This window comes from Geospiza fortis, unplaced genomic scaffold, assembly GCF_000277835.1.
Source record: "Geospiza fortis unplaced genomic scaffold, GeoFor_1.0 scaffold23, whole genome shotgun sequence".
NCBI classification, from domain to species: Eukaryota; Metazoa; Chordata; class Aves; order Passeriformes; family Thraupidae; genus Geospiza; species Geospiza fortis.
Genome location: NW_005054303.1, coordinates 2,445,057 through 2,469,504, shown reverse-complemented (window position 1 = coordinate 2,469,504; position 24,448 = coordinate 2,445,057). Strand labels below are relative to the sequence as shown.

Here is a 24,448-nt window from a genome sequence, read left to right as displayed (position 1 = left end):
TTTCATCTGTGGGATTCTTTAAAGAATGGGTTATTCAGCCTACAGCAGAAAACGGTCCATAACAAAATGGGGCCTTGCAAATATTTGTTTCCATGTTCATTCCAAAACAGGAACACACTAACATGAAAAGTTTTATATCCAGCTGTGCTATGATATACACCCACTACCATCTCCCCAAATCTGGGGAACATTCTGCACATCACTGGCATTGTAAACAATCTAATGAACCAGGAAAAGCATTTCTAGCAAAAGATCTTTTTGCATCTCTTCACTCAGCATGACTGATCTAAAGGTGATGGCTTGATGGCAGGGCTTTGGAAAAGGCAGTAGCAAGTGCATGTTTGAGAATTTACTGCAGTATGTTTGTCACATCTAAGGTACAAAGCACATCCCTCACAAAGCACCTGCCCTGACACATCTGACAGTTTTTGAATATTCTGGCACCTTGACTTGATCTTGAAAAACTTGTGTAATATTAAATCATTTCTCCTCTACGTCATTATTTATGAGCTCCCCAAAGAGGCTGCAAGTGGAGGGCTCAGCCAGCAGAATCTGAGCTCCTGGGAACTCAGAGAAGGGGAAGATCATTCAGGCCCTCAGTGCTCCTCCTGATCAGCCCTGTGCTGTCATGTATTATCTGGCACCCTGAAAAACAAGAATGGAAACTTCTGAAAACCTCCCCGATGCTCAGATGCTCAGCTGGTACAAAGCAGTCTTCCTCCCCCAGCTCAGCTCAGCCACCTCCACTTACATCAGCTGAGGATATGGCTCCTTGTTTTCAATCTACCTTGAATATCAGTGAGCACAAATTTTGTATTCTTAATCCATAATCACAGACAATCACCAGCCAAATTGTTTTGATATTTAAACTTGTTTACAGTCCCCAGGCTATTAGTTGTGATGACACATTAAGAGATAAGAGAGCTTTAATTTTCTGAGGATAGTTCCACCCTCTGGGGATAAGAAACACGCAGCAGAAACTTGTTTTGATTAGCAAACTGAAGAGGGCACAGAAATCACACACAGCAGAGTGGGAGTGCAGATGCTGCTGGAGCTGACACCTTCCCTTGTCTCACAAACAAGTACTCGAATTACCAAACCGGGAGGAGAGGCTCCTCGAGGATTTAACCTCACTTAAACATCACAGCCAAATGCAGTTTTGTTCCTTTCCTCCTAGTAAGTACTTAAAACCTCTTTTTCCTCCAAGGGCAAACTTGGGAAGTTGGGTGCTTGGCTTAAAACCTGGACAGCCCCCAAGCAAGATGCTGAGCAGGGCATTAAGTTTTGCTGCTTGTGATGTATGGGAGGAAGGCACGCTTGGCACACACATTTTGCTTGTTTGCTGTTCTTTTTCTAGGGATTACATTGTCACATTCTCACTTCTGTGATGACTTTTTATCTGCTTTTGATCCTTGTGCTGTTTTTGCTGAACAGTCCTCTCCTAAACTCCAGTAACCCAGGGTACTTGTCAGCTATCAGTCGAGATCCTGCTCAGAGAAGCACTGGTAGGTGCAGGGAACCACATTTGCATTTCTTCTTAGAGTTGGATTTCTTTCAGTTGGGAACTGAAAGACACCATGTAAATGCAAGATAAGGCCAAGAGAAGCTCTGGGGTTATAAAAAGCTTGACTAAAAGCTCATCCAGACACAGCAGTGTGCACAGGCACTGCACAGTATGTTTGAATAACAGAGGAATCAAAATGGAATGAGCAGAAATTAATAAACAGTAAAATCAGTATACCCAAGAGAAGCAAAGACCTGCCATAAGAGAAGGGAGAGGAGAAACTAGGAAAGGTGCCCATGGGGAGATCTTTCATTAGAGAGAAAAAGATCAGAAGGAACAGGAATGTGAGCCAGGTTCAATAACACTCCCCAGCAGTGAGCAGAGAGACCAGTGCCTAAAGCAAAGGGATGTCTCAGCAGAGAGAGGACACTTATGTAGTCCTCAAGCAGCAAAATAAACCCACATCAGACTGCTGCTATGCTGCAGGTTTTAGTCACTGGGAAATACTTGCTATTTATAGCACTACAGGATATTTCCAAAGGTCTCAGCAATGTGAGACCCCCTCTGGAATAAAGGGAAGCGCTCAGCAGCAAAGAGGTTACTCTGAGAGGGCAGAATTTAAATAAGTAATGTATTACAGGGCTCATCCTGCTCTTCACCTTGGGTCTGATCCAGTTTGTCCTGGCAGAAGTTTTTGTTCCCCAGGTAGTTTAGAACTCAGGGGAGGAAAAGGACTTGCAGTCAGTTTTACAGTTCTTCCTTCTTCTCCTTTATGTCTCTGGGACTACTCACAGCTGTGATATACTCAGGATACCTAAGCTCTATTGTAAAGAAATCAAATATTTTCCATACAAATACCCTTATCTTAGAAACAGAGGTATCATCCATAGCAGAATAATGATCCTCAAGCACCAGGCTGTTAGTAGTGTGCAGGCAGTGCCATCCCCAGCCTCACTGACAGCCTTTGGTTCCTCCACCTATAGCAAGGCTTCCCACGTCAGGATCCATAAAGCTTCATGAGTCCCAGGTTCCTGGGTTGTGAAAGAAACAAACCTGCCCAAAGGGAGAGCAAATTACCCTTTAACTCACAGTCCTTCCCCTTTTGGTATGATGAGATGCACTATGAAGAATGAATGAATTGTTACAGATCAAAATTAAGTCTATATAAAACACAACTGGAGGAAGCATTTATGATTAAAAGTCCAAATTTAACAAGCCCAGAGGTTAGCAATTTTCTGGTTCAACCTGAAGAGCAGTGAAAATTCAGTGTGCTTCTGTTTGGTTTTGCACTGGCCTATTTTGTGTTCACAACCCATTTTCCTGATACACAGCACTTTGCTGGGTTGCTCAGTGCTAATGCTCAGGAGCAGAAGCATTTGACTCTCAGTGGTGCTGTAGCACACACTTGCCATTTTCCTCCTTTTAAATGCTCATTATTTCTTTTCAGACCTTTAGATTTCCACAGTAATACTGGTGCAAGTACTGCTCAGTTTTATTAGAAAAACTCAGATGGTCCAACTTCTGTTTGTTGCTCACACAGAGGAAAATGAAATCCTGGTTTGTTGGAAGTTAGTGACAGTACTCTCTCACATTTGCTGAAATCAGAGTTCATGGGCTGCCTTCCACTTTAGGAGGCAACAAGACAGTCTTTAAGCTGAAAAAATAGAAAAAATGGTTGAATGAATGAAAAGCAAGGAACAACTTTATCCCAAGAGTAGTCAGTAGTTAAATTAGTGTATGGATGCAGCTAATTTAAGTAGCATCTTACTCCTTGATGCTACTAAAAGCTTGACTTGGACCCATTATTGTTTTCTTTCTGTTTTGCTATTTTGCAATCTTCAGTGAACTTGTCACTACAGTGTCCTCTAGCAATGATGCCAAAAGATAATTAAGGGATTTCTGGAAAAGTATCCACTTATTATTTGAATTTATTTTTTTCATTCCTCATTAGGCAATTTGGGACAAAATGAGTAATTGGCTTTTATTCTTCAGGCCACCTAGAATGTTGTAAGTCTCTTGCCATATCCCTGTAGCCATCTTTTTTCAACACTGACAAATCCCAGTCTGTCTGGTGGTACCCTCATACAGAGGCTATTCCATGCTTTTGGTTATTTTTCTTGCCTTTCTCTCTGGCTTTTCTGTTAATATGAAGGAATTTTAAGGAGCAGATGGCAAAACCTTTCTGGACTTCAGGTATCAATGTCCAGCCTGTGAGCTGAAGCTGTACTGTGTTTACTCCAAAGATTTTGTCATTTACAGATATCAAGGTTGGCAGAAAGGACACTTTTCGTTAAAAGAAAAAGAAAAAAAAAAAAGAAAAAAAGAAAAAGGAAAAGAAAAAGAAAAAGGAAAAGAAGAAACTAACACTTCTCCCTACCACACACCAGAAATTACGATAAAAATTTGAAGTTTGAAGCCAGAGCTCTCTCTTCCAGTCTTTTGCTCATCTTTCCTGGGTTAACAAAGGAGAACAATAAAAATCTATCATGAGCACATCTGGATGCTGAAAAATTCAGATATAGAAAAATAAACAAACGAACAAATAAATCGGTAGAATTCCCCAAATTTTCAATTTTTTTCCCAGATAAATATAGTATTAGCTGAAAAAGCTTTGTGAAAGAATGAGATGCTAAAGTATCACTATAATTTCAGACCTATTTTTCTATTTCAAGGGCATCTCCAGGCTTCTCTTTTAGGAGCAAAAATACATTGAAAGCCCTGTACAAGGAAAAAATGCAATATCCAAGTCTCAGAGAAAGACAGGTCTCCGTTATCTGCCAGAAGGCACATAACCTCTGTCATAAGCAATTTGAAGATCTGCCCTCACCACTGCATGTTGGAATGGAAACTGAGCTGCTTCAAAGACATTTAAAAATATTAAGAGAAGGGAAAGTGACATAAATTTATATTAATTTGCTGCTATATAATATCTCCAAGTGCAGCCAAGGCCAGAAGATAATTTGGCCCATAATGGATCAAACTACCTTTAGCTCAGATATGACCCCTCCTTACAAAAGAAATGTACACCAGAAGAGCATCCAGAAGCCTGAGGAATATAGAAGTAGAGTTTCTCTAGGAAAGATCTTTTAGTGTGTAGGTAGAACAATAATCTATAAAGCCTAAAATCTCCACTTTTACTTCTATCTATATCTTTATTCCCAAATTAATTTTTAATTATGGGTATTTTAAGGGAAACTACAAATAAATCTAACCAAGTGACACCTTCTGATTTAGGAGAGTTTTGTTCAGGTTTTTTTAAAATAATTTTAAAATTATAACTGTTTGGTTTGAAATTATACTTACTGGCCATTTGTCTCAGGAAAAATATTTTTTTTGAAAAAAAAACCCCTTGCTGTATATAGAAATGATACTTGTAAATCATTTTTTTAATCCGTATAAAAACCTGACAACTGTTTCTGTGAAATACTCAAATATCTTTACTTTGAAGCAAGGACTGTATTTTCAATTTTACTGTGGCTGAGATGGTTTGATATAAGTGCTGAAGAAGGTTTTGTGTGTCTGAAAAGATGTTAATTTTTAAGTGATAGGTATTGTAAAAGAAATTACTTATCTTGTAATTTCTTTTCATGTTTAATTACTCTCCTAGCCTGGTGTATCCTTGCGGCACTCCAATAGGTTGAAATGACATTGATAGTTTTCCGTAAGAAAATCTGAACAACAGAAGGTTCTCATTTTTCTTTTAAAAATAAATTCTTTGGGTCTTTTGTTATTAATTTACAAAGACCACCCAAAAATGCCACAATTAAAGGTGATCCAGAAAGAATTCAGCCTCCATCTGTTTGTGCATTATCAGGTAGGCTTTAGAAAGCACCGAATTCCAGCTTCAGTCAGAGCACCACGAGTTTCCCATAGAAGAGGAGAAAAAGAAAGCTTTTTCTTGTAGAATGTTTCAATTTCTTTTTTTTTTTCTGAATTTAAACGTGTCAGGAAAATCTGAGAAGAGGAACAGCAGTCTTTTGTCTGTAAGTCTGAGACGCTGCTCTGAGGAACAGGACAAGCTGCTCACACAGTACTTTTCAGACCTGTTCCCCTGATCTGTGTTTCTGGGAGCCTGCCTTGGGCCTGGGGGTTGGAATATCTGAAAGTGGCAATACTGGCCAGTGGAGTAGGGGAAGGTAACAGGAGCTGCAGGATGTGCTGCCAGGTCCTCTGAAAAATTTACATTAGACACCCACAGTTATGGGTATCTGTAATATTGCTCTTTTTTTGCCTTAGGTTATCAGCTGTACCAGGGAGCAATGACACTCAGAATTGCTATTAAGATGCTATAAATGGAAATTAGTCAGAGTTTGCACATGGCAAGGACCCACACGGTAGAACACCCTGGAATGTCCCAGCAGGAAATAATTTTGCCTTCACAGCAGAGTCTGAACCAAGCCTGGAAAAGAAAATCAAGTATTGAACTCACAAACGGAGTCATTTATTATGGGCACCAAGTGAGACTCGGATCCTGTGCAAAAATAGTCTGTGACTGATGCACCTGTGCAAGGTGGCAAATTAATGGAGTAGAGACAATTGTGCTTACAGCATTTCTTAGCTTCAAGTGCTGAGCTGCACAACCTTGATAATGTTCTTTTCACACACTGTTTTGTGTGTAATTATTACCTGTATCAGTCCAAATTTAAAAATAGAGTACTTCCCTATTGAAGGCCTCTTTTAGGATGCATTTGCAGCTGAATTTTAAAGGTTCCAATACCCTGCAACTCACACTGAAGGCTATTGGCACTGTCACAGCAACACCATCCAAACTCTGAAAATTTCAAAGCCTCTTTCAAAGCCCTGGGATGGGCACTCCAAAATGGAGGCAGCCAAAAATCCCTTGCCACTTGTAAAACATTAGATGTAATAAGATAAAATAGCAGATAATTTGAGGAAGAAGCTAGTTTCTAAACCAAAGTTGTCAAAGTAGGGTAACTCTCCAGGCAATCAACTCCCACACCTTTTATCATCATCATTAGTCATTTATATTGCAGCAGCATGCAGCAACCCCTGCTGACGTCTGGGCTAGAAACCAGACACAGATAGTGAGAATGATACCTAGCCCAAGCAGCTTGCAAAATTACAACAGTATGAAGTATAAGGGAGGGAGGAAGAACAGAAGGTTGAAGTGGGTTGCTGAAGGTCGATTTGCACAAACCTGGCACAGCCGGGAGAGTCAGGGCCTTGATCCATGGGAGCAGCTGCCCCTCTGGCTCGTGCTCTGAGTGAGCATGGCATGGGAGAGAGATGGCAGCTTGACTTGTGCAGGTCCCCTGCTCCTGGGAAAACAAGCTGGTTGTGCCAGGAGTAACACATTTGGGAAAACACAAGGGCAAGGTGACACATCTCCCCTTCAAGTCTTGGGGTAGAGCTCTGTGGCAGAGCAGAGAACTGTGATTTGGGAGAGAAAATCCCAAAATTAACTCACAAAATGCTCTGGCAAGGCCATTGGGACAGGCAGTGAAGAAAAGAGCATGGGAAGAACTGGTTTTCCTAACCCCTGTGCACTGGTGCATTGCTATAGCAAGCGTTTGCTGTTGGGAGTTGTGGGTATCACAGGCTGAGGTTGGAAGGGACCTCTGCAGGTCACCTGGTCCAGCCCCCTGGTCAGGCAGGATCACATACAGCCAGTTGCCCAGGACCATGTCCAGGGAGTTTTTCAATATCTCAATGATGGAGACTCCACAACCCCTCTGCGCAACCTGTTCCCTGCTTGGTCACCCTCATGGTTATGTGCTTCTTGAGGTGCAGAGTTTTTCACAGGGTAGCAAAAGATTTCACCTTGCCTATGGAGCAGGGCCTCTTGGATTCAGTCCTTTTTTTCTTATCACTTATTCTCTTTTAAAAGATACAATTTGTGTGGCCACAGATCTGGAGAGATGATTTTCATATGTCTCCCAACTGTACAGAATGCCTAACAACCCAAACCTCTGTCTGCAGTGGACATTGTGCTATATCAGGAACATACTTTGATAGCTAATGTGATGCAACGTCCACATCATGTTGCCTCAAGGTCATGGTAAATTGTATCTGTTTATATGATGCATCTTGACATACTCTAATGTAGTGCTAGTAATTTAAAACACTGACCATATAAAATGTGAATAAGACCAAGAACATAGCCACAAATTCCACTGACTTTTTGTACAGAGGATTCATTAGCATATTGGTGATTCTTCACAAGGATTTCAAGAAAAGAATGTATGTTTTGCCACTTTTTTCTTCAATGGAGACCAAGTGAAACTTCATTCACAAAACCTTGAGTGAAATTTCTGCTAAAAAGAAATCTAATCTGGATTTATGACCCCAGAACAGAGAGCCAAGTTTAATCCTGTTGGTTTTTTTTTTAACATATAATGGATTCATTAAAAATATTGCTTGCAATAAAGAGGCTGCTAACAATAAATAAAATATTCATAGTATCTGAATTATGCAAAACTGGTCATTGGAATTGATTTTGTGCAGGTCCCAGAAGCCTTACAACACATAGGGAGTGCACTGAGTGCCACTGAACTTATGTGATAAGTAAATAAATGCAACTTGCCTGGAAACAGTAGATTGGATAATGTTTCTTTAAACTTTGCTTTCAAAATATAGTCTTTATGTGTTATGGATTGTTGCCCAAGATGTTCTGCATGTTCACACAGACCTGGGTTTTATTCTAGCTGCTGTCATACCATGCATATAGGATTGATGCTTTCTCTGTTAAGATACTTTGCTCACATTTGTAAAGTATCCATTTGGCTTTACCTGTATTTTTAAAGCCAGGTGATCCTCTAGGGAGATTTTGATCAATTTCTTTCCATTTCATGCTCTAAGGCATCAAGGAGTGCTGGGATGAGCTGATTTGGAGAACTGACCAAACTAGTGAAAAAATGCTTATGGTCACAGACCATCTAAAACCTATGGGAAATGGTAGCCCTGTTCTTCAGGCTCTGGTGAGAAAAAGGAATTTCCTCAGGAAACAAAGCTGGGAAGTGAACACTAATCATAGCAGAGATATTCAGGTGTTTTCAGTTCATGACATTTGAAGAAGTTCTAGTAGAAAAAAAATCTAAGATTTAAAAAGACCCGACCACTTCGGCCAAACTTCTCCAAAGGCTATTTGAAGGCTGAACTAAATATTGATTCAGGTTAACCTGAAAATGCTGATCAAAATAATTCATGCTCTAAGAGAATGTTTAGATTTTCTTCACTATGTAGGAAAGAAATGGAAGACTGCTTGATGGACAAAAGTCAGTGCTGCTCCAAATCTGGACTGAGAAATGGCACCTTCTAGTGAATACTCATAGACACTGGTAAACATAATTAACCTATTCCAGGATATCATAGCACTTCCAGATATTATGGTTTTAAAACCTATCTGTAATGTAGATTAAACAGGCAGTCATACTGATAAATGTTAGATGTGACAGAAAAAAAGACTACATGACTGAAAAATTGAATGTGCAAAGTGCTTTAAAAATTCAGTGTCACTCTACCACCCATTCAGAAAACCTGAGCCAGAGGAAGATAAACAATTTTATCTAAATTCATGAAGCTGCCCACTGCTCCAGAGAACCAAACCCTTTTTCTTGGTTTCCAGATCAGCACCCTGTTCTTTGGACCACATTTTGTCTCTGCACCCTCTGGTTTAAACTGATGCAGCTCATCTTCAGTTTATGCTGGTTGAAGAATTGCAGCATAAGCTTTTTAAGAAGTCACTTTGCAGCACCAACAATTTAATTCAGCTTAACAGAAACATAGAAATAGAAACAGTAAAATGTCTTCTGACCTTTGCTGTTGGCTACAATCAAACCCATGCAACAAAGAGAGCAGAGAGGAAATGTTGGACATACACTCAAGATGAAAAAAATATGTTTGGGGACGTAACACAGTACACTGGAGAAAACATTCAAGAACAATCCATTGTGCTGAGAATATTATTTCTTTAAGGCTGAAAGTGTCAGTGTCATCTTAGATTATGCACTGTACAAGTGCCAGCCATAGAAAAAGACCCACCCACAGGCCCTACACTCTTGGCCAGAAGGTCACTAAACACTGGCAATTGATCTGTGGCTCCAGAGACTCCAAGGAGGGGCATAAAAAGCCACCAAATAAAACATGCAGGTTTCTTTTTGTTAATATACCAACTACTTTGCTAAAGATTATTAATAAAGCCTGAATAATGACATTGTCTTGTCAATCCAGTGTTAATTAATGCCAATGATGAATGAAAATAAATTAACACAAGTCATAAAAACATCCTTAAACAAAATTCCTCTCTATTTCCTCCTGACACAAAAACAACCTGCCAAAGATTTCTCTTTGTTTGAAGTAATTTTTCTCCAAAGAATTCCCATCTGCTTAATTGCTTTCACACAAACCTGTCTAGCTTAAGAACTCAAGCTAAGTCCTACTTTGCTTGTCCTATCAGTCCTTAGCTCCACCCAAACTTCCCTGACACAGGTGGCATATCCAACCCTTGTGCTCCTCGCAGGGATTTTGTGTCACCCTCTAAACCACTCTTTTTTAAGCTGACACCAAAAGCCATGTTGTGCATGCCATGGGTCCAAAGGTAGACAGATTTTTTCACCCAGTGACTTGTTCTCTTGAGCTTGGCACGGGCATGGCCTCAGCCAGACCACAGCCCTGGCTCTGATCTCTGTTAGCCTTTCTGAGATTTGAACCGTACTCCTCATTTCCTTAGAACTCCAGATGTCAAGCACACACTCCCATAATTCACCCAGAAACTCGGCACAGTGACTGGTGACTGAAGTGCAGCCAGCTCTGGAGGAAGCACAGGCAGTTACAAACCACACAGCCAAACCAAATGGTCCAGAGGAGAGGAAGGGATGCAGATTTTCTTCTGAAGAGAAAGAGTTTGGCAAATTTATACTGAGAAATACCTTATTCCATGAATCAAGAGATGCAACCCTTTGCCAAAAGCTGGGGAGCCTGAAAGCTCATAACTCTACGTTAATGCAGCAATTATATTAGCTTGCCTGTACTTTAAAAATCTGAGACAAAAGTTTAATATTTTTGGCTTTGCTTTCTAAATAGAGAGGGAGAGTTACACTAGACAAACTCCAATTTAAAATCTCAGCAGGGCTGACAGTGGTATTGAAGAAGAAAGCTTTTCACAGTACTAGCTTGTGGACTGATTTTAATAATGGACATTTTCTTTCCATAGATCCAATATTTATACTCTTGTTGTTATTTTAAAACCTTCCTGGGGACACATAAATCTGCCTGTATCATAATTACACTTACCTACATTTCATGCCTGCAACCAGACTAAGACCTATGGCAGAAGCCATGGGAATATTGGGCAATCTATTCTGCATGGATAAGAAAGACTCCAGGTATTTTTGCAAAAGAATAATCTATTTTATGGATAATAAATTAACTTTGTCTATTTTTTGGAAGTTAATGTTTTGTCAGGAGAATTTTTTTTGCTTATTTCTGAAAGTAAACATTCAAAGGACTCCTGAGTCTTTTTTTCTTGAGTTCATGTGTATCTTTCTTCCAGTTGCTCCCAAATTCTGGTTCCTTTCTCCAGCCCTTGCTTCTCTGGAGCTTGCAGCACTGTTTGGCAAGGGGAGAAAGGAAGACAGATACAGGCTGGTCAAGTTCTTCCAAGAGAAACTTAGGGTTGTACAGCTCATAGCTCCACTGAACCCCCCTGAAATAATCCAAGAATCAGGCTTTTTATGGAAACCCACTGGCAGTGTTTTACTTTTAGTACTGCTGCTTCTTGAACTACAAATGTCAGAAGCGTATCTGTAGTGATGCACTGCTGCAGGCTGGCTTTGGGAAACCCTTCACAAAAATCTGTCAGTGAGGCTGGGTAAGTTCCCTCCTCTTATGAAGTCATCCATTCTGGTCACAGCTACACTCTGCATTGTCCCTGGGGCTAAAGTAAACATTACTGAGGAGAAAATGTGCATGACTTACAAATCCACAGCACTTCACCACATGCAGATATTTGCTAATATTTAATAACAGAACAACTTTCTCATAGGTACCTGCACATACACCATGCTTAACCAACATGTGCCACCATCTGTACACTGCACAACCAGCTAAGAACAAACTCTTCTACATTGCACTTGCAATTACAGTTTTGGTGGATGCTGTTGCGTGTCACAGGAAGGATGTTTGAGTGGCCAGAGCACCAGGTGGGGACTGAGGAGTCAGGGCCTCTGGGGTTCTAAGGGCACCTTCATGAACACAGGGACACCATTTGCAGTTGGGAAGCTGGCCAGCATGAACAATTCTTGCTCTGAGAAACTGTGTCTTTGCCCTCCCATTGTATTAGCACTCTCTCCCCAGTCATATGCTGCTGGGACAATGCTGTGCAGAGCTACTAAACATTTTATTAAAGAACATGATTGCCATCTTGTCAAAGAGGTGTATGGGCTGCCTCTTCCTCACTGTTGCCAGGTGGTAATTGCCAAGAAGGAAAACAGAGATTTACAAAAATGATTGTGCTATATAGATGGCACATTGCCCTTTCTTGAAAGCCATAATCCCTCTGTTAGCACAAATCTCTGCTGTCTTCATTCTGTTTTCTCATTCCTGACTTCTTGTAAATGCTAATTTTGATTTTTTTCTCCTTGTGTCATTTTACTGTCAAAACTGTAAACACTAGAATATCACCAGGCATTTCATCAAAGGAAGATTTACAGATGATTGGTCTTCATTGTTTTTTAACATTTTACCTTTTTTTTTTTAACAGCACAGTAAACAAGATATTTTAAACTTTCCAAACAAGGCTTATAAATTAATCCTGTTCCAACTTTTCCAGCTTGCAGTCATTTATAATTGACATCAGCTATTTCTCTGCTACAGTGGCTGCTGCACACTTAACTGTGCCCAAGTCAGCTGCCACCTAGCCAGGTGGGAGCTGAAGTCTCCTAGAAAATAAAAGGCCTGTTCCCCCATGAGGAGCAGCTACCTGAAACCACAGCCACAGTCCTGCTACCCCTGGAGATGCACTCTGAAGCCCATGTCCTACCATCTCTCCCTGCCTTAGCTTAATCAGCTAGATGAATGCCAGCTGGGTACATTTATACACATTGCTTAGTGAAAGTTTTAACAAAGACCTAAAGTGGAGTTGTCCTATCAATTTACAAGGAGAAAGAAGAAATCAGTTCCTTTTATTATCAATTATTCTCATGGAGTTTTGCAGCTGACAAACAGGCTGCTTGAGAGAAACAAAACAAGAGGTGTGCTAAGTCTTGGAGATACCCAGCTGTGGAGCAGCAATTCCCATACCAGTGGAGATGTGTGTGCAAAGGTATTGTGCAGAGACACAGAGATGTGCCCAGAACATTTGCTGAAGCCCCAACTATATGGCAAGTAAATATCTAAAAGAGGAAAGGAATGAAAAGTAAAGATAAGGAAACAAAGTGCAAAGCTGAGGTATATTTCTATTTTCTACCATAGCAACTTGTGCCAGTGGTGAAGATGAAGCAAGCCAGTGATTTAATCCAGCTGTGGAAGAAATCAGTGGCACAATTCTCACTGACCATCAGGTACTGGATTAGGCTTTGACATCAAAAGTTGTCCAGATGAGCAACAGTGGGAGAAACAAAATATACTTTGTAGTAACCTGGTCAGCCAAATTGCTAGAATATGTATAGACTCTACAGCCCTGTGTGAGTCCCTGAAAATGAGCCAATTAGTAAGTTATCAGTTCCAGTAACCTCAAAGAAGACCATGCAACCATGAAGATTCACAGAAAGTCCCATTCTTTTGTCGATCCTAATCTTGTTTAGTAACAGTTTATAAGGAGAACAGCCCCTGCATCATGCTGCAGCATGGCTTTCTAGCTTAGGTAGTTAAGGCAAAGTACAGTTACACCCAGAGAGACATCTGTAAAGATCCTCTTTTGCAAGTGATCCTCTCTGCAAAAGGCTTTAAAGATAATGAAAATATTAATCTTTAATACCAAAAATCAACATAAAGTTCCACATGTAATTCTGATAACTGGGACCAAGTACGTAGTCAAGCAGACAGTGAAATTAGTTACTATCTTTTTGGCATTCTGTGTGCTTGAAGCATTAGTTATGGGAGTTGCATTCACTTAGAATTTAATTCTCTAGAAGAGGCTGTTTTGCTTATCATTTCTTCAATATCTACCCCTGTCAGACCCTGATCTCAATAACTGATATTAGCTGCAATCTCTGTGATAAGCACAGAACAAAAAGGTTCCCAGATTTCAAGCACACCCTCCTCTTGGTAGGATTCACATTCTTGGGTGAGCTTTTGCTGAGCCTTGCAGCTGTTCTGAGCTTCTGCAGCTCCTGCAGGTGCAGCAGGGCCAAATCCTGCCAGTGGCTCACAAAAGCAGCTTCTGCTGCTGCCTCCTGCCCACAGCCCAGGACAGCCCTGAGCTCTGCTTGGCTCACTGCTTTCCACTGTCCTTCAGGACCTGAACTGCACATGTACTGTAAGAGGTCCAAGAGGCTTTCTTTGAGCCCATGGTCCTGTGCAAGCATAAATCAATGTCTGTATTGAATTCTAGGTTATGTGAAAAGCACCAGCTTTGCATATTTGTGCCTTATCATCCAGTCAGTAGGCTAGAAGCAGTAAGTCCAAATCCTGAGAGGGTTAAGCCAGTCAAACTACATCAGTGAACACGGTCTGAAAGAGCAGGCATTGTTTGGCATGTATCTTAAGCTGTCAGGAGGAGCAGCCAGTGAGCAATGCAGTACTTGACCTGTCAGCATGATACAGATCATTTACATAGCTTTTTACAAACATTAACAGATTAATCCTCACCTTGGGACACACAAGCAAGGTTCAGTAGTCCTGACAAACAGATCTGGAAGCTGTCTCCCACAGTGATGGTAACCTGATTTCCAGGAGGATCAGCATCTTTACATCTTGTAAAAGCAAAGAGGATGGGACTTTATACCTCCAGACCAGGAGAAAAAGAAGTGTGAAGCAGATAGCAGCTTTGGCCCAGCCTCTTGTGTTTGTGGGGAACTGGGGCTGTGGGGACTTTCTTAAGTGCTCTGTCCTGGCTCCTGTTCAATTCACAGCAGCTGTGACAATCACAAGTAGGATGGTAGCTCTCACCCCACACTGAGGGCACGGCGTGTTCATGTGCAAAGTGCTGCATTTCACACCCAAAGCCTAAAGCAAAGCGAGCAGCTGAAGTGTAAGAGTTCTACCTGGTTGTGATTTCCCTACCCAAACAGCTACCCAAAGCATCTCAGCTCATCTCAATGGGATTGTTCAATAACAGAGTAGCAGTCATCATATGAGTGAAAACTGAATTCTGAGCACAGAGCTTGGGCCTTGCATTGAGGAGCAGGGAGGGTCTGTGATGGATATGGCCCACAAGATCATACTGACAGAGCACATAGACCTAGAGACAAAGTGGCACATGGCCATGGCCCATCAGGCCGTGCTGGCTGGCTGTTTAATTACATGAGAGACGTGATTTGTGCACACATCATTTATGCAGCTGAGGAATGTGGTCTTAGCAGTATTACTGAGGGCTGGGGGGCTGTCTGTAAGCCACAGGGAACTGGGAGATCGGGTCCCTGGTGAGGCAGGACAGGGTGTGATCCCACAGGTGTGACCCCTCACAGGAGGGACATGTGCATGTATGCACTGAAGGGATGAGAATCCTGGTTTATACCCACATGCAATGCATGGATGTATCCAGGTGCACTGGCATGGGGTTTAACCATGTATGCCCACATGGACTGGGATAAACACAAAAAAGAACAAGGGAAGATGAATCTGTACAAGCATCTGCTTGGGACATGTGGGCAAGGAGGAGAGGATGCCAGGTTCTCTAGATATACAGTAATTCATGTGCTGTAACTTGGCAAAAATTTTTAACTGATTTTAACTGAAGGTCTCTGTTTTATGAAGGAAATTGCTTATTGATCCTGTCTGTTTGCATCATATTCACACTGTGCTATTCACATGCTTAACCTGGAGGGATTCAGAAAGGTTGTTTCTCTCTTCACATGCAGCTTGACTTCTGCAGGGAGATGCTGCACCTCCATGTGAGGTGCTGTAGGTTGGAAGAGTTTGTCAGGTAAGGAACATGAGTGTTTCTGACATTAAACCCCTGTGATGCCCATTTGGATACCTTTTTCATGTACTCATAATCTGCTGAGAGCCAGATGAGAGGTCACAAATGTATTTGGAGATAAATTCAGCAAAACCATTGTAGGATTCTCTCTGTACCATTACACATGGTCTGCTTATGATTATTTTGGTTTTTTTAGTGATGCTTTTGACCTATTTCACCTTTTGAAACATTGTATATGTGATTTGTGGTCTTTTACTAGTTTACTAAAATTCAGTGAGGAATGGAGCAGATACTCAGGACCTTTCAGCATTAAACATCCATTGCATGGTTTTCAGGGTGGGGCCAACAAATAAACTGAAAGACAACACTGATCCCTTAAAATTCCTTTTGGAAGCACATGAAGAGAGGCAGAATTTGTGGCATAACAACTAGGAACAGAAGTAATAGACCAGCCCTTCCTCAATCTCCTCTAAAGTGCTTGTGTATTAAACCATGCAATGAGGGACATCATGTTAGTCAGGGTGGTCCCAGTGAAATGGCACACTAAAACAGGCTGAACATTATATTAAGTAATGTCAAAGATGCCATTACCTTTATGCTGAGCCAATAACACCTCAGAATGGCTCTAGAGGAGCAGGTACAGTGTAGATTGTCATACTTTTCCACAGCAGTGTTTTTAGAGCTCATTCAGCTGTGCCAGGCTTCAGAGCACTTTGGTGCAACCTTCCATTTGCTATGGAATGAGGTCACAGGACCCCAAACCAAATGGGCATGACATTACTGAAAACCTTCCTTATAGGAAGGTTTGTTTTCTAGCTTTCATTAAAACATATAGAGGACAAGTACTGTGTTCAGCAGCACAGAAACAATACTATCCTAAGGCCCATTGTGGTCATCCATTAAGAGCCACTTTCAAGAATTATTTAAAAGCCTTTCTGAAATCCTACCTTACTCTGCTAAGTATTTTGTAGTGCTTCTGTATTCAGTGAAAAGTTACATTTACTGTGAACACCTGAACAAAAAACCTTTTACCCACTGTTTTGTTTAGATGCAAGGTAAGAAAAGGAATTCCAACACACAACTCTTAGACAGTCTTGTCATCAGATTTCCCATTCAAAAGGTACATGGTTTTGTTTTCAAATATTAGGCTTGTCTTTCTTAAAATAAATTTTCTGGTATTCTTAACATAGTTCAGTAAAATCTCACATTGCAGATAGTATTGATAAGTTTTGGGATGTGTCAAAATAAAGTCCTAATTTTTCTCATCAAATATATCACTGTTTCACATGGAGGAGAAAGTGTTGCTTTTCAGTATCTAAAGACATGCATAAATTTATAAATCACAAATTTTCAGAATTCAGAAGTTAAGAATATGGATTGCATTAATATCCTCTGAGGCTCTTACAATGAATGAAATTCATTATTTATTTTTCATTATTTATGTTGATGGACTTCAGTTTTTCTCCAATATTTGTCAGCCAAATAAAAACCACTTTACCTGTCAAGTTTCAGTAATTACCCAACTACAATAATTAGATTTACTTTCCCGACTCCTAATGTCATGGAAAATAAATATTATAAACCCCATGGTCAGATCTTCAAAGGTATTTGAATACCTTACTCCCTCTGGCTTGAAAAGTAAGTACAGTCCATGTGATATATTAAGTTCTTAAGCATCAGCATGTGCTTGAACTGAAATACCTCTATGTATTCTAATATCCAAAGTTCAATGGCAAAAATTGTCATCTTAGCTAGAAAAGACTTTCAGAACTTCTTTTATGATATCTACAGGTAACATTAGGTCTAGTTTAGTATGGAAGGCTGAGGTAGGCTGGAGATGACCCTCTGCACCATCACTGTGGATGAAATCAGAGTGCAGGTGATCCTCCTGGCTGCTGAGCTCTCTGCACTGGAGAACATTACTTTGAAGCAAGTTATGTAATTCCTTACTACAGTGGAGTATGTATTGACAAAAGCATTCCTTGCTAACATTTTTCCATTATAAGCCTGTAAAAAGTTTATGTCAGAAAAAATAAAAGATTATACTTGGTGCAGTAAGGTCCATTTTAAGTTCTCTTCTTAACATTTTTCAGGAATAAAACCAAAGTGAGATGAGATTTCCAGTAAAGTAGTGTTTTTAATCAGACTTTCACATTCTTCTACATTAATATGTCACTGGGTAATTGGGCAAGTCCTGTATTGTCAGCATCCAGAGGCATTTAACACCTGGAGCTGCACAAATAGACTGATGTGAAGCAGATTTCTGGGATATTCTTCTGCAGAACTCATTCCAAAACTCTGGCATACTTGCAAAAAGCTATTTTTCCTTCTTGACATGTAGAAAATTTTTCTGAGTTTGTATTAAGATGACAAGTCAGATTTTTTTCCTCCCAACTTGAGATGTAATTTTAGCTACTAAGTACTTTCCATGCAAACCATCTTTTCATTTCTCATAAAGAGGATACAAAACTTGATTACCTTGGACAGAGGAGGCATACCAGGGTTAATAATAATAATAATCACTGTTAGGTATCATATTCTCTCTTTCACCTATTTTTCCCACAAGTGCTGGATTCATAATGACCTGTGTGGATTCCAGACATCAGTCTTTTTAGCTGGATTTTTTTCTGTGTTGAAATTTGATTAATTTGCTAAAAGTCTTCAAAACCATTGCATAGCCCCACAGCTGTCCCTAAACCCTGACAGCATGAACAGGAACATATGTACATCCCCCAGAACCTGCATGGCAGGTTTAGGATATTTATATGTAGTAACTTTCTGGTTAATGTAGGAGCTACTTCCCCTGTGTAGCAAAGCAATTACATAATTAATGGTTACATTCAAACAGAATGGCTCAGGAGAGAAAAAAGAATTTTTAGGACAACTGTGTCAGACTGGAAAGGAAGTATGCATCAGTAATTCCCTTTCACATTTGATACTTCAGCTAGTATTAACTTAAAAGTCCAAATATAAGCCATTAAGCAAAGAAATGAACAAAATGAAGACCAACCTTGCAGGGACAGTGATGAACTGAGAATAAGGACATTTGGGTTCAATTCCGAACTCTTCCCTTGCCAGTATAGCTTTGGGCACTTTCTTTGTTGCTCCCTTCCTTATCTATTTAATAAGGATATTAATACTAGATTAATTCTACTCTTTCCTGCATGCCTTTTGAAGGCCTCTTGAAGGCTTTTGTAGTAAAAAAGCACTACTTCTGGTATCTGTAAAACTCAGAAAAATAGAGGCCTGCTTTTTGTTGAAGACACAAGAAGAATTAAAGGAGGGAATTGCCCTCAGAGATCGTGTTCTACCATGAGCCTGGTGAGAACTGCTGCTCAGTGTCAGTAACATGGGGCTAGGCAATATGCAGTGCTAAAGATGACCCTTCAGAAAGCTTCCAGTTAAAGGAATGACTTGTGAGAGACAATAAATATTGGGACAGCTATAAAAGATTTAGTGAAAAAAATCACAACAAAACACTTTCCTGCTTAAAAAAAAAAAAAAAGTTGCAAAATTTCACTGAGAAAAACAGAAAAACAGATATCAGTACAATTTCTTGTAACAAATGGAAGTCTGATTTAAAATGTCAAAATGAAATCTTATGCCATTTTGACATCAGCATTTCCAAACATATTGATTTTTAGAACTTCTCATTTTTTAAAAAAAATCAATTTTTGATCCTGGTTTATGTAAAACACAGATGCTGATCTACAGAAATTACTCAACCAAGAAACATTCTTTCTGTGGACATTTACACTTAAATGACAAAACTTCAAGTTTCATTTCGGATTTGTTTTGGGGTTTTTTCAGGCCTTTCCAAAATCAGCTTTCTGCTGGATCTTGAATCAAGACAGCTCAAGGCATTCAGGAATAGAGGGAATACTTATGTGCCACATTTTTCTTGACTGGAAATAGTTACTGCAGGTGTGAAAAATATTTCCACTGCTCAGTATAACTTCCCTGACAATGCAGATAGTTCAGGCTTTAATTCATACTGTTTATCTAAAGAAATAGTCCAATGGACTGAAATGAAATGCAGGTGTTCTCAGCATCGAAACCTTACCATAAATATCTAAAAAAAAAAGGAATTTACTAATTTTATGTGCTTTAGAATTGACAGAGAAAGCCAAATGCAGCTCTTGTGCAAGTTTTAAAATTATTTAAAATGTCACTAAAGTGTCTTAAGTCACAGCAAATCATGGGCAGTAATGTATGCTAAAGAAAATGAACACCCTGCATCGTGTAAACCCTTCTCTCTCAAAATACACACTCTTTAGAAAAGAATCCACTATTATCACCATGTATATTACAGGGATAAAATAAAAAAATGAACCTATTACTGCATTAGTGTACTGAATACCTATTAAGCTGCTATGCTTGTTTTTTAAATATTTTTCTTTCTACCATAATGCATAACCTTGTGGAATAGAAATCCTATGCAAAAAGGAACTGTTATTTACAAATGACAATTAATTAAATATTGTTTGTTATGTAATATATATCCTAATAATATAGACATTTATAAGCATGCAAAATTGCACAGAGAAATGAAACCCAGATGATTTTATCCTTCCTATTTCAATATATATCTATATTCTGTAGGAAGTTTACTATAATTATGATTTCATATTGTGTTTTTATACTGTAAAGATAAATGTTCCTGGATCAACTAAAGAGCTAAATATCATGTATTAACTAAAAAATGAACATATTTAATGTAGTAAAAAGCTGGGTAAGTACCCTTGAACCTAATAATAGACAGTATTTTGTAATATCAGTGATGTTTCAAAGGAACCCAGGATGGGTTCCTGGAAAAATTGACAATACCCAGTAGCAATGTTAATACTGTCAGAAAAATAATAAGGCAATGAATGTTTCCAATAAGAATTCACTTTGCTTCATTCTGGAGGCCACTAATAAAGGTAAATTTTTGCATACTCTGATAATTTTTCTCTAACAATGTATCTGTACAGTTGCATGATCTTTAAGAATGTAATTAACCTATTTTTCTTGCTCTAATTACAAGGCAAAAGATTTGCATAGGTAAAAAGAAAAATGATTTTGTTTAGAGGGAAAATCCAAATTATGCCTGAAACCAATAAATCTGTTGCCATGACAATCAAGGAGCCTGGTCTTACAAAACCTTTTAGAATTTATCCACATGAGTAGTTCTTACTCACTGTGCTCGTTTTGACCTCTCCCATTCTGAGTGACCACTGTAAGAGATAGAGCCCAAAGTCACGGGCTAAATGAACTCAACAGAGAATTTGTGGACATTTCTGGATATTTTACAAGGGTGGTTCATGGACTAAGGGAGTGATATCTGCATGTTATATATAAAGATGGGAAGGGGGGTTGGTTAATGAGGCTCTATTGGAAAGTGTGGTACCTGAGCATGATGTAAATGGTGTGGAATAAGGAATAGAGAATGTGCTGGGTTTATCTGGAAAAGAGTTGGTTTTCTTTCTAGTAATTAGTATGAGGCTATGTTTGGTGTTAGAAGCATACTCACAATACAGAGATGTTTTATGTCTTGCTGAGCAGAGCTTCCACAGTGCCAAGGCCTTTGGTGCCTCTCATCCTACCCCACCAGAGACTGTGCTGGGGCTGCACAAGGAATTGGGAGGGAACACAGCTGGTACAGATGGCCCAAGCTGACCCAAAGGATATTCTGTACTATACGGTGTCATAAAAACACGTAAAACAGCATATAGAACAGGGGAAAGACATAGGAAAAGGGGGAAAAATGTTCAAAATGATGGCATTTGTCTTCCCAAGTAGCCATTACAGTCAGTGGAGCCTGGCTCTCTCAGAGATGACTCAACCATGGGAAGTGGTGAATGAATTCCTTGTTTTGCTTTGCTTGAGTGTGTGTGGCCTTTGCTTTACCTACTAAACAGTCTTTATCTCACCCATGATTTTTCTCACTTGTACTTTTCTGGTTCTCTCTCCTATCCCACCAGGGGGGAGTGACACAGCAGCCCTGCAGTGTTTAGCTTCCAGCTGGGGTTAAACAATAATATTCATGCAAGTTGTTCCCCTGATTGACATAGAACTGCTGATGTGAGGACAGGTTTGCAATGGGCAACTTGAATTTAGGATGCAGTCCTTGTTCACATAGAGAGTTGAGGGGACAACTTCTGCAAGTAAGAGATTCTTTCTGACAGTGCAGATGACATTTATGGGTTGCGTTCTTCCTTAGTTTTGCTTATTGGTTCTTACAGTAGTCTCACATTTTAGATAGTAAAATACAGAAAAATTCTGCTTCAATGCACAAGTATATGTGATTTGAAACCTTTACTCCTAAAGTCAAGGCTGATTCCTCTGAACCCTGTTGAAATATTGTCACACTACAATGTGTTTTTTCATCTGTGCTTCCTCCTGCTGCAGTGATTTGAAGAAGTTGCATTGCCATTCTCTTTTTTAAAACTGCCTTACGGAGTCCTCCATCATACAAGGAGGAGATTTATTGGGAACTACTACAAAATTACACCTTTTGAATTGTATTTAAGCTCTGATTCTTGTTCTTGTGTCCGGCTGTGGCCTGGCTTTTGTATTTTTTGCTTTATTTATCCTTCCCATCCTGAAACTCTGCTGCCAGGAACTTGTCCTCTCCATACCCAGCTGCACAGTCCATGGCAGCTGCCACACAGACCTGCTCCTGATCTTTTTCCAGCTCCACCAAAAGCAGTCAGGTTTCTAAGGGTTTCCCCTCAGACTGGAGGCAGGCCCTTACCACAGTTTACTCAAGAACCACTCAACTTTCCAAACTCAGTGATCAACCAGGATGCATAAGAAAATACATGTTTCACATTACCACTATATCATCTTTTAATTCTACCCTAATTTCTAAAACAGAGACCCAAATAAACCAGTCTTCCTGGAAAAGAAATCTGCTCTTCCATCCCAGTTTATTAATTGTGCAATTCCTGATCTGCTAGGCAATTTCTTGACAATGACCCTAAGTATTTGTAAGTCAGGTAGTTACATCTCCTTGCACTCTCCTAGCACCCTTGATCCAGGAAGACAAAACCACATTACAGCTATTAACAAAAAATACCTTGCAATGCCCACTGAAGGTATTTCTAATAATTCTCAACACTCCTCTAATACACAGCAAAAGTTACTCGATGTCAGAACATCCCATACTGGATTTGTTTATTTTATGACCTGGGTAATAATTCACATTTTTGGCTTCCTGACTTGTGTAAGAGGATCTCTCTCCCACTGTTTCTAAAACACAGCATCCAAGTCTGCACTTGGTAGTTGTTTCCCTTGGAAACAAAAAAGAATAAATCTTTTGTACCTGCCAGTATTGCAGACATTCAAAACCTTTCTGTAGCTTTCATTTACTGAAATAATATTACTCATTCTTGCATTGATATAGGATTTCTTTTACCTCCCATTTTTGCCTTCTAGTGGTCAGTGCACGACTGAGGTGCAGGGAAGGTGTAGAACCATGACCCCAGAGAAGCAGAGCAAGAGAAGGAGGAGGCAGGAGGAGGGGAATGGAGGGAAGGAGGGAGGGAAAAAGAGAGAGAAATGTCAAAGCGAATTCCTAAACATCCTCTAGCATAGAAATATGTACAGTGCAGCTGCAGATATTCCAGTCCAAGTGCAAATGACAGCACAGGTGTGCACAGACACACACACACGCACGTACACACTGTCACAAAGCAAGGGAGAAAGACAGAAATGATCTTACAAAGCTGCTGCAGTAATCAGGACACTTGCTCCTGAAAGCAATCATGCAAGCAAACATTCTTTTGTTACGTTTCTACATTTTTTTCAATTTTCATTTCACTATTGCCATTTTTTATACCTCTCACCACATCAGATAGTTATTAGTAAAAGGAAGGAAAAAGGCCTTACCATGCAGTGCATCAGGAAGAGATGAGAAGCACAGAGCATGCTGCAGAGATTAAGCTCAGCATGGCATTCAGATATCCTTTGGAATTGAAGAAAATTGTCCAACCCATTCTTCCTAACAAAGCGGACAAGTTTTCTCTAGGCTTGAATTTTTCACCAGAAGACAGATCCTTACAGTGCATTATATTTTCTTCTTCAGGAGATATATTTCCTCCAGTTAAGTTTCAGCTCCGCAATGCCATTTCCAATCAGCTCTAAGAAGTTCTTCATTCCCAGATTCGCGGTGTCATCAGAGGGACTCCAAAGAAAATCAAATAAAGAAAGAAAGAAAGAAAAAAGAAAATAATACCTTACCAAAGCCCTGAAATTACTACACTGAAAAGGAGAAGATATAAAAAATCCCAAAACACCCCCTCATTTACTCTATTATCTAGGTGTTTCACAACAATCAGTCCTACCTCTTTGGTCTTATATATGCAGTGCTGATCATCTGTAACAAAGGAAGAGGCAAAAACTTTCCCAATTTACACATGATGCATTTTCATTGCTGCTGCTCAACTGTGTGCTACCAAACAACCCTTTTCATCCTGAGGCATCTTTAAAACCATCTGACAAAACCACCAGCTATCACTTTCCCTTCCCAAAGAACATGAATATTAGAATTTCTAGAAAAGCGTTGAAGAAAATTTGACAAATAACCAAAAAATACAGATCAGAATCTAAAAGCAAAAGCCTTGAAGCAGGAGGTTTCTGGAGCAACAAGGTACTCTGCCTGAAGAATATGGGGACACACGCATTAAGTACCCTGGGGAAGGAGAAAGGAGAAAAGAACTGAGTGTTTGGAGAAGATGGGGTGGGACCAAATGGGTGTCAGGCAGGAGTGGGATCCTGAGTCAGCCTCCTGCCTGCTGGCTGACAGCAGCTCGGGCTTTCCCTGCACTTTCTGCAAAGCATATTAATTGATTCTGGTTGCTGAGCAACTAACTCTGGGGAGCCACATCGACGGCTCCAGCTCCAGCCCAGCTCCAGCAGCA

General features: G+C 39.9%; 1 long non-coding RNA gene across 2 annotated transcripts in view; it reads right to left on the bottom strand.

The window, feature by feature from the left end:
• The window catches only part of LOC102042224, a 157,606-nt gene that overhangs the window by 5,205 nt on the left and 127,953 nt on the right, over positions 1 to 24,448 (bottom strand). Inside the window, exon 4 of one of the 2 annotated variants that reach the window (XR_004082941.1) lies at positions 23,418 to 23,712. The exons of the other annotated variant lie outside the window; for it this stretch is intronic. This is a non-coding gene — a long non-coding RNA (uncharacterized LOC102042224). The remainder of the gene's footprint in view (positions 1 to 23,417; positions 23,713 to 24,448) is intronic. 2 annotated transcript variants of the gene reach the window in all.